Source organism: Mandrillus leucophaeus, unplaced genomic scaffold, assembly GCF_000951045.1.
Source record: "Mandrillus leucophaeus isolate KB7577 unplaced genomic scaffold, Mleu.le_1.0 Scaffold20, whole genome shotgun sequence".
Taxonomy (NCBI): Eukaryota; Metazoa; Chordata; class Mammalia; order Primates; family Cercopithecidae; genus Mandrillus; species Mandrillus leucophaeus.
The window spans coordinates 6,015,980-6,027,961 of NW_012102032.1; the positions used below are offsets into that span (position 1 = coordinate 6,015,980).

At 36.5% G+C, this 11,982-nt stretch overlaps 1 protein-coding gene across 1 annotated transcript in view; it reads right to left on the reverse strand.

Annotated features, from left to right (window-relative positions):
- Positions 1 to 11,982, reverse strand: part of ANKFN1 (ankyrin-repeat and fibronectin type III domain containing 1) — a 330,330-nt gene that overhangs the window by 194,625 nt on the left and 123,723 nt on the right. The window lies entirely within an intron of this gene.

The window sequence follows — 11,982 nt, forward strand, 5'->3', positions numbered from 1 at the left end:
AGAGAGAGAGAGAGAGAGAAAAGAAAAGAAAAGGAAAGAAAAGGAGTAGAAGGAAGTTCTAGAGGGAAGATATTTTTGGGCAGACTTGGGCTAGGGTGCTGGTAGCTGTAGATTCTTAAATACATAAGGATGGTATGCCACCTCTAGCCCAGTAGTTCTAGGGAATAAGTCTTTAGGAGCTTGTCCAGTGTCTGCCTCATACTCTTCAGAGACTAGGAATTTGCCTGCAAGGGAAAGACCACACACAATCACCCTAAACCACACCCCTGCTGTCACCCTAAATGACATTGTTGTGGTTCAATTAAAATTTTGTGAGAGAGGAACAGATTACAAGGACATTGTAGTTGTAGATTTCTCCATGAAGTGATTTACTGAAGTACTCAAAGATTCCTTTCTATCAAAAATGGTCACAGAAGAAATATGATCTTGACTTGTGCTGTATATTTTACATAGCTCATTCCAGGTAATTTGGGTCTTTCTGACATGTTTCTGACAATTATGGCAATTGTTTCTTCTCTGGGGAGTTGGGGAGAATTTTCCTGCTCTTCTTCACTCATCTCCCTAAGGCTGTCCTCAATGAACTAATAAAGCTTCTCTTTAGGGCTGCCTAGGAATTTCCTGTTTGTTCCTGGACCTCTTGCACTTCTATACATCGACACTCCTAAACCCCAGTTCCTATGCCAGATTTGAATTTTCTCACCTGTTTTGTGGAGTGGACATTTTGTGCCATTGCATGGTGCAGTGGCCTTCAAATGTTTCTGACCATGACTCAGTAAATGCATATACTGCGTATGTAAAACTGAAACAAAAATTTCACAAAATGTTATTGACGTCACATAGGACCCTGCTTTGTACTCTAATGGTTTCCATCACATATTGTTTTGAGCTGTGCTTTCTTATGCCAGGTGATTCTATTAGATTAAGTGAAATTCAATCACTATAAATTGGAAATCATTAACCCTGACTGGAAACATTTTAGACTTAAGAAGAATTGACTATGTGTTTACTTGTGAAGAAAAAGAAAAAAAAAAAAAGGAAATATCATAGGAGTATTTTCATCTCATACTTTTAAAGACAACTTTAAAAGGTGAATTACAATTGGAAATTTTATACTTCTCAGTATCCTAGAAATGGAATTTGTAACAGTTAAGTCTGTTGCTGAAATTTTACAAGCCAATTTTCCCACAGGAATTTCTCAGAGGAAATTTGAGTATGTTATATGTGTGAAAGTAGGACAGAGCCTATAGTGGGATTTCAGGAAAATCAATCTCTTCTCTCATACATGAACATGAGTGTTTGCCTGTGAGTGTGCGCACACGCACACACACACACATTTTCCAAATCTCTATGAAACTCTTGTGAAATACCAGGATACAGAGCATTTAATTTATCAGTCAGATGTGTCTCTGAAAGTCTATTACTAGGGGAGGAAACACACAAACTATAACCTAGTTAGTCTTTTGAGTCTTTTGAAAGTGGTAAATAATATCAGATTATTTTCTATTTTTAAAGTGGCTGGGTTGTGGTGGTTAAAAAAGAATAAATAAGATTTAAAAAATTATTTCCATAGGTTTTGGGGGGAACAGGTGGTATTTGGTCACATGAATAAGTTCTTTAGTGGTGATTTGTGAGATTCTGGTGCACCCATCACCTAAGCAGTATACACTGAACCTAATTTGTAGTCTTTTATCCCTCACTCCCCTCCCACCCTTTCCCCTGAGGTCTTCCAAGTCCATTGTACCATTCTTATGCCTTTGCATCCTCATAGCTTAGCTCCCACTTGAGAGTGAGAACACATGATGTTTGGTTTTCCATTCCTGAGCTACTTCCCTCAGAATAATATTCTCCAGTTCCATTCAGGTTGCTGTGAATGCCATTAATTCATTCCTTTTTATGGCTGAGTAGTATTCCATCATATATATATATATATATCTCACAGTTTCTTTATCCATTTGTTGACTGATGGGCATTTTGGCTGGTTCCATATTTTTGCAATTGCAAATTGTGCCACTATAAACATATGTGTGCAAATATCTTTTTCATATAATGACTTTTTTTCCTCTGGGTAAACACCCAGCTGTGGGATTGCTGGATCAAATGGTAGTTCTACTTTTAGTTCTTTAAAGATCTCCACACTGTTTTCCATAGTGGTTGTACTAGTTTACATTCCCACCAGCAGTGTAGAAGTTCTCCCTTTTCACTGCATCCACACCAACATCTGTTAATTTTTTATTTTTCTCATTATGGCCATTCTTTCAGGAGTAAGGTGATACCGCATTGTGGTTTTGATTTGCATTTCCCTGATCATTAGTGATGTTGAACATTTTTTTATGTTTGTTGGCATTTGTGTGTCTTCTTTTGATAATTATCTATTCATGCCCTTAGCCCACTTTTTGATAGGATTGTCTGTTTTTTTCTTGCTAATTTGTTTGAGTTCCTTGTAAATTCTGGATATTAGTCCTTTGTATAGATGTATAGACTGAGAACATTTTCTCCCTCTCTGGAGATTGTCTCTTTGCTCTGCTGAGTGTTCCTTTTTCTGTGCAGAAACTCTTTAGTTTAATTAAGTTCCACCTATTTATCTTTGTTTTGGTTGCACTTACTTTCAGGTTCTTGGTCATGAAATCCTTGCCTAAGCCAATGTCTAGAAGGTTTTTTCCAATGTTATCTTCTAGAATTTGTATAGTTTTGGGTCTTAGATTTAAGAACTTGATCCATCTTGAGTTGATTTTTGTATAAGGTGGGAGATGAGAATCCAGTTTCAACCTCCTGCATGTGGCTTGCTAATTATTGCAGCACCATTTGTTGAATAGGGTGTCCTTTCTCCACTTTATGTTTTTGTTTGCTTTGATCTAGTCATCTAATATGAGGAAACAGTTCCCTGAAGAAGTAAAAATCTCTGTAAAGAGAAAGGTGAAAAGGCGCTGGTACTTAGCCCAGGTGTTGATACTTAACCCAGGTGTTAGGTGCCTGCTAACACATAAAATATATTACTTCATTAAAGCATTACGATGATAGTGTGAGGTCAGTATTCATTCATTGAGCCACATAATGTATGCAGTATATGTGGCATCTACTTACCTATTATGTTTTAGGTCCTGGGATTAATAGTAAGCAAAGCCCTCAATGAGCTTACACTCTGTAAAGAGATTATGCTTAAAAGCTTTGCAGGAGAGGCTCCTTGTGTTATATATGTGAATATCTAATTAGTGGATCTGAACTGAGGTTGGGGCTTCCCTGGAAAAATGACTTTGAGGACAGAGAGGATGTGTAGAGAACACTCAAGGCTGATTACTTAGGCTGAGCAGCATCCCTGAACAATATTCAAAGCTCCCAAAGAAGCTGGTGTTGTCAGAGTAAGCCTGCCATACTCTACAAGTTTGTCTAGAATAGTCCTTTATGCTTGAAGCTGAGTATGGTTAAAAGAAGAGGGGAGAAGACGGTTTTTCTCCTGGGTATCTGTACTTGTTGTTCAGCAGGGACACTGGTGTTGGGAGCTGTCATGCAAACAAATGCTTCTCCCTGTGCTTTACAGAAGGTGTGATGTGTCTGTGTGTGAAACATGGAGGTAGGTGCGGGTTGGAGGAGGCTTTATTCCTAGATAATTCATTAATTGAGATTTTGTTATATCACATTTAAATCAGTTTTACCCTTTAGCTTCGTAGACATATTTTCATATTATTGTATGGTTATTAATAGAATTTGGTCTATGGAATGTGATTTCTGGACATAGGCCCTAGCAAATATTTCATGATGAATATGCCAAAAGCAACTGCAGCATAAACAAAAACTGACAAACGGGACCTAATTGAACTGAAGAGCTTCTGCATAGCAAAATAAACTATCAATAGAGTAAACAGGCAACCTACAGAATCGGAAAAAATATTTGCAAACTATTCATCCAACAAAGGTCAAATGTCCAGAATCTATAAGGAACTTAAATTAACAAGCAAAAAAAACAAACAACCCCATTAAAAAGTGGGCAAGGGACATGAACAGACACTTTTCAAAAGAATACACGCACATGGCCAACAAGCATATAGAAAAATGCTCAACATCACTCATCATTAGAGAAATGCAAATCAAAACCATAATGTGATACCATCTTACACCAGTCAGAATGGCTATTAATAAAAAGTCAAAAATAATAGATACTGGCAAGGTTGCTGAGAAAAGGGAACACTTACATTGCTAATATGAATGTAAATTAGTTCACCATTGTGGAAGGTAGTTTGGAGGTTTCTCAAAGAACTTAAAACAGAACTACCATTCGACCCAGAAATCCCATTATTAGGTATATATCCAAAGGAATATAAATACTTCTACCATAAAGACACATGAACGTGTATGTTCATTGCAGCCTTACTGACAATAGCAAGCACATGGAATTAACCTAGATGACCATCAGTGGTGGACTGAATAAAGAAAATATTGTACATATACACCATGGAATTATTTGCAGCGATTAAAAGAACGAGATCATGTCCTTTGCATCAATATGATGGAGCTGGAGGCCATTGTACTAAGTGAATTGAGGGAGGAATAGAAAACCAAATACTGCATGTTCTCACTTATAAGTGGGAGCTGAACACTGAGTACACATGGACACATGTATACTTAAGGATGGAGGGTGAGAGGAGGGAGGGGATTGAAAAACTACCTATTGGGTACCATGCTTATTACCTGGATGATGAAATAATCTATACACCAAACTCCCTTGACATGCACTTTACCTATATAACAAACCTGCACATGTACCCCTGAACCTAAAATAAAAGTTAAAAAACAAAATAAAATCATATAGGGTAGCAGTTCCTTTCCATCTGCTACCATACCTAAGGGAAAAAAAGGATGTGATTTCCAGGATGACATTTCTTATGCTTTTTTTTAAAACTTCAATTTAAAGGTATTTTGCTAAAATTGCCAAGAATAACAATTCATAAAGTGAATGTGCCAACACTTTGTCAAAGCTTAAAGTTTAGGTACAGATAGGTACAGATCACTCCTAGTACCAGGCCTTCAAAAAATATTCCTAGTTAGAGTGGGTTAAAGGGTGCTGCGTTCATTTCTAAGTTATAAAATAAACTCATTTTGTTGGATGTAATCACCTCAAATATGCAGATGAAAACTGGAAACTCAGAGCTATATCATTGTTTAGCACCAGTTCACTACTGCCATCATCTCAAACTCATCTTTGTCTCAAGAGACTTCAAAAATTAAAACACTTTATAGTACTTATATAACACTTTATAGTTTATGAAAATGGTTTTTGAAATTTTAATTTTTGGTGTACGCTTACATACGATATTTTAAGTCTGATGAGTTTTAACAAATGTTTCGATAAATGTATATACCTACGTAACCCACACCCCAATCATGATAGGACATTTGTAGCACACCAGCGAGGTCTAGTCTATTGCACACCCTCTTCCCTCCAATACACACACACACACACACACACACACACACACACACACACGGCAACTGTTCTTCTGATTTTTATTATTATATAAATGCACTCATACTGTATGCATACTTTGGTGTCTAGCTTCTTTCACTCAGCATGTTTTTGCAATTCATCCATGCTGTTGTTTGTATTAGTAGTTTATTGCTTTATATTACTGAGTACTAATATACCAAAATTTATTTATCCTTATATCTGTTGATAAATATTTGGGTTGCTTTCAGTGTGGGGCTATGATGAATAAGACTCCAATAAACATTCATATGCAGGTCTTTGAATGGACATATGTTTTCCTTTATCTTAGGTAAATAGTTAAGGGTAGAATTGCTGGGTTATAAGGTAGGTATATGTTTAATTTTATAATCAATTACCAAATAGTTTTCCAATGTAATGATTCCATTTTATACTCCCATGAACAATGTATGTGAATTCTAGTTGTCTACATCCTTACCAACATTTGGTATTGTATTTTTAGCCATTAAATTAGTGTGAGGGGTATTTCATTGTTATGTTAATTTGCATTTCCTTGATGTCTAATGAGTTTCAGTACTTAAAAAATGTGCTGCTAATCATTTTTATATCTTCTGTGAAGTGTTTGTTCAAGTTTTTTGCCCATTTTAAAAATTGGGTTGTCTTTTTGTTGTTGAGTTTTAGTAGTTCTTTATATATTCTGAATATAAGTCCTATGTGACATGAATATATTTTTCGAGCCTGTGACTTGCTTATTCATACATTTTTAAATGGAGTCTTTTGAATTTTTAATTTAGATGAAGTACAGTTTATCCTTTTTTAATAGGTATTACTTTTTGTGTCCTGTTTGAAGTCTTTGCAAATGGTTTATCTTATATTTTCTTTATAATTTTAGCTTATACATTTAGGTCTGTGATCCATATAAAATTAATTTTTGTGTATGGTGTGAGGTAGGGGTTGAGATTCTTTTTTTACTTCAAATTATGATCTAGTTTTTCTAGAACCATTTATTGAAAATATTTTCTTTTCCTGATTGAATGGTTTTGGCATTTTGGCTGAAAAATCAATTAATTATTTCATAAGGGTCAAGTGTTACATTATCTGTTCTCTATTGGCCTACTCATCTGTGCTTACACTAATACTATATATCTGGATTACTGTAGTTTGATAGTCTCAAGGCCTCTGTATTAGTCCATTTTCATGCTGCTTCTAAAGACATACCAGAGACTGGGCAATTTACAAAAGAAAGAGGCTTACTGGACTTACAGTTCCACATGACTGGGGAGGCCTCACAATCATGGCAGAAGGTGAAAGGCCCATCTCACATGGTGGCAGACAAGAGAAGAGAGCTTGTGCAAGGAAACTCCCCTTTTTAAAACCATCAGATCTCATGAGACTTATTCACTATTATGAAAACAGCACGAGAAAGACCTACCCCCCATGATTCAATTACCTCCCACTGGGTCCCTCCCACAACATGTGGGAATTCAAGATGAGATTTGGGTGGGGACATAGCCAAACCATGTCAGCCTCCAACTTTGTTCTTTTTTTGCAAGATTGCTCTGACTATTCTATATCCTTTGCATTTTTATAACATTGTGAAATTTATTTGTCAACTTCAACAAAAGAACTCTGTAATTTTGTATTAGCCATGGTTCTCCACAGAAACAGAACAAATAGGATATATATAGATATATCAGAGATTTATTATGGGATTGGCTCACACAATTATAGAGGCTAAGAAGTCCCATAATATGCCATCTGCAAGCTGGAGAACCAGAGAAGCTGGTGGTATAGAATTGAGTTCAAGTTCAAAGGCCTTAGAACCAGGGGATCTGACAGTGGACAAAGACTTGAGAACTGGAAGAAAGAGCAGGGCCATTCTGGTGTAAGTCCTGGAGTTGGAAGGCCCAAGAACCAGCAACTCTGATGTCAGGAGGCAGGAGAATATGGTCATCCCAGTTTAAGAAGCCAATCGCCCATCCTCTGCCCTTTTATTCTATGGGTTCTCAGTGGATTGGATGCTGCCCTCCCACATTAGTGAGGGTGGATCTTCTTCACTCAGTCTACTGATTCAATCGCTAATCTCTTCTGGAAAAAACTCACAGATACACATAGAAATATATATTAACCAACTATCTGAGCATTCCTTAACCCAGTCAAATTGGCATATAAAATTAACCATCACAGATTTTCACTGGGGTTGCATTAAAACTATGGGTAAGTTTTTTACAGTTTGAGTCTCACAACAGAGATGAGGAAACTGATGCTCAGAGGATTCCATGGTCCAAGCTCAGAGGACCATGGAGCTAGAAAAGACACTGGATAAATTGTAGTTTTCTTTGGTGGTTCCCTAACTTTGTTTCACAGTGGATTCAACTGGGAATCTTTAAATAAGACATATGTGGTCAGGCACGGTGGCTCATGCCTGTAATCCCAGCACTTTGATAGGCCGAGGTGGGTGGATCACGAGGTCAGGAGTTTGAGACCAGCCTGGCCAACATGGTGAAACCCTACCTCTACTAAAAATACAAAAAATTAGCCAAGCATGGTGGCATTCACCTGTAGTCCCAGCTACTCAGGAGGCCAAGGCAGGGAAATTGCTTGAACCTGGGAGGTGGAGGCTGCAGTGAGCTGAGATCACACCACTGCACTCCAGCCTGGGCAACAGAAAGAAACTCCGTCTCAAAAAAACAAAAACAAACAAACAAACAAACAAAAAGACATATGTGGCTCCCAACCTTAAATATTCTGATTTAATTGGTTTGGCAAGCAATCTGGGCATCAGGATTTTTAAAAGCTCTCCTTTTAAAAGGTGATTCTGGTGTGCAGCAAACTTTGGGAACCACTGGTTTAGTGCTCATATTTATAATGTGAAAACTGAGGCCCAGAAATGACATGCAAGTTGCCTAAATTTTCAAAACTTACAAATAGACTCATTTTAAATGTCATATGAATATTTTGTTCAATAAATGTGTGTAGACCTTAAAAATCAACAACTACTGCAGCTTCCAATCCAAAGCTAATAGTTGTCACTTTTCTGCCAGAGGACAATGTCATCTAGCTCTTTGTGTGGCACTGAGCAAAGTTCTATATATGAATATCCTCAGGGAAGCAACAAAGAGAAAAAACAGAGAGAGGGGGAAGACTGGAAGAAAAAACATAGGCATTAGGACCAGGTGTGTTATTCTACTCCTAGATGCCAAGTCAATAGCTGTCTTTGTGTTGTCAATTTTCTAGCTATAAAAACAAAAGACTATCTGAAGAAACTCTATGAAGCCTGAAGCCTTATGCTTCTTGGGTGAAAACACAGAATATCTGATAATATTACTAATTCAATATTAGCAATTTCTATTTAAATTTCATTTAGAGAAAACCGCTTTCAGACATCACAAGGAAAAAGAACATTGCTCAGCATGCACATTTATTATTTCTCTCTGTGGGATTCCACTTCTTTCTGTTTATAAAATGGAAATTATAGGACAATAGGTGGAAAAACTGATGTTATATAATTTTTAGTTCTTTGTATTGGGTATATTAGAATTTGTAATTCCTTTTATTTTCCAGCATAAGAGTTTTTAATCTCCTCAAAGGCAGAGGCTACACTTTCTTTAGCTGGTATATTCTCATTAGCACTGTGCATGGCACAGAGAGGGGTGTCAACAAATGTGGAACTGACATATCTTACTAAAGAAGAAAAACTAAAGGACATATTAAAATGCTTCCAGCAAAAGTCTCACAGCTTTTACTTTAAGAATCAGACACTGTTCATTTTGAAGCTTAAAAAAAATCCACACTAAACAGATCTTTCACCTTTAAGCTTCATGTTGTACATCTTTCAAAATAAATGTCATAGTTTCAAAGTTTTTATCTCTTCAAGGCAGTTCAAGACAATAGAAGACTATTCTAATGTACCTGTTCAGTTCAAATGTCTGAGCTGTTCAGCTTTGTTTTTGATTATTTGTATTTGGTCATAAGGCATCTTTCAAGATGTCTTTCAAGCTGTATCTTGGTCATCCACTCTCAGAATTACTGTTGCCAATAAAAGATCCATTCTCTTGTTTTTTAAATAGAACTTAAAAAAAATACTGGTGATGGGTAAGATGCATATTCAGAATCAGTCTGCATATTCCTAAAGCAATAGGAATTTTTTGAACTGGAGTTGTATGTGGGGTCTACCCTTAAAGCTGTCCTGTTTGGACTGGGGTCAAATGAAGAAAGGAGACCGGCAACATTTTGAAGTTTACTTTTGGGATAGTAGAGGATAAAATGAGACTTCAAAGAGATATTTCTTTCTGTTATTTTTATCTGCCAGATTAGAGGAGAAAATCATGATGGAATAAACATGTACTTAATACCTAATTTGGGAATTTTGGAGAACTTAGATCCAAGAGGATGGCTGAAGAGGCGAGTGATTGAGGGAGGGTGTGGGGCAACAGGGAAGGAATCCTTCAGGGATCCTCTTGCCAGAACTTGAACTGTATTCCCCAGTGGTTACCTTTAAGAAGGAAGAGAGGTTGGCAAAGAGCCATTTAGATAAGTTAAGTCTTCCTTCAATGTGAGATGTAAGCTGCTTTGATCATTTTGATATTGTTGTGGATAGGTAATTCAAAGGAGCTTTTATTGGGAATTGCTTTTAACAAGTTATCAATTGATAATATAGAGCCAGTTTATCTCTTGGTATTTGCTCTATAAATGTTTACCTTCCTAAGGAAGCAAGGGATTTTCAAATGACCCTTATCAGACATTCTGACACACAGAGTGTGTATCATGTCTTGATCTTATTCGTAGAGTCATATATTGAAAAGGTCACCTGTGATGATGCCACTGACAGTGATACCATTGTCTCATTATTTGAAATACTGTAGATCATATGACTCAATATTCTCTTACATGAAAATATACCTATACTTAAAGCTTTCAGGTTTTGATAAAATCACTCTTTGAATGTATCATTTCTGTCTAAAAATATAATTTTATGGCGATGAGCTAGATAAAACTCAAACTCTGAAGGGTTGCAAACTCAGTTCTCAAGCAGTGTAGACTACGGCTAATATGGAGTTAGCCATATTTGGGTTTGATTCTGGTCCTGACATTTATTATCATGAGACTTTGTACCATTTTTAAAATCTTTAATGACATCCTCTGTAATGGGAATACAAATACTGACTTGTCAGGTGTACTCGGAGGATGACATAAGAAAATGTACATGAAGCATTCAAGATAGTGCCTGGCACATTGTAGGTACTCAATATGTGAGAGTGATTATTATTATTATTCTTAGCATTATTATTATTCTACTACCACAGGATAACTCTGTAGGTCAATAAATGAATAAGAAATAGTCTTAAATAAAAATAAAGAGCTCACAAGATTGATGTCTGCAAGTCAAACATGTAGAATTTGGAACTGTACATTCCTATACTTCTCATTACCAGTTCGTCTAGGAAGTGCTTAGTTATTACTCTAGAATGAGATCGAAGTTACTTTATTAGTGTTGATTCAAATAGGTATTTTATTCTATTGAATACTGTAGGAACAATTAACAGAAGCTGGATGTACCAAACAGCTACCATCTGATAATCATTCCCTTACATGGCAGTGGGAGCTTGGCGTGAATGGCTTCTATATTCTAGATCATTATTTTTTAGCTGAGATTTTAGGAGTTAGTGGGGGTAAACCATAAACATTACTACCATCGTGCATAGAGTACACTTTTGTTTAAGAAGCCTCCTTTCCCTTACATAAACCTCAAAATGGAATTTGTCACAATTCAAAGGAAATGCAGTGAAGCTGGGGCTCCCTCAGCAAAAAATCATCTCATTCAAAGCATTTAAATTATAGCCTATGATGAACCAAAATAGATCATGAATGAGAAAAAATCTGGGGAGAGGTAAGTTATTTAAAATAAAGGGAATGAATTTTCTGTGGGAAAAGGAATAAGAATAAATTCCCTTTCAGCTAATACCCAGAATCTACAAAGAACTTAAACAAATTTACAAGAAAAAACAACCCCATCAAAAAGTGGGCAAAGGATATGAACAGACACTTCTCAAAAGAAGACATTTACGCAGCCAACAGACGCATGAAAAAATGCTCATCATCACTGGTCATCAGAGAAATGCAAATCAAAACCACAATGAGATACCATCTCACACCAGTTAGAATGGCGATTACTAAAAAGTCAGGAAACAACAGATGCTGGAGAGGATGTGGAGAAATAGGAAGGGTTTACACTGTTGATGGGAGTGTAAATTAGTTCAACCATTGTGGAAGACAGTGTGGTGATTCCTCAAGGATCTAGAACTAGAAATACTATTTGACCCAGCGATCCTATTACTGGATATATACCCAAAGGACTATAAATCATGCTACTATAAATACATGTATGTTTATTGCAACACTATTCACAATAGCAAAGACTTGGAACCTACCCAAATGTCCATCAGTGATAGACTGGATTAAGAAAATGTGGCACATATACACCATGGAATACTATGCAGCCATAAAAAAGGATGAGTTCATGTCCTTTGCAGGGACATGGATGA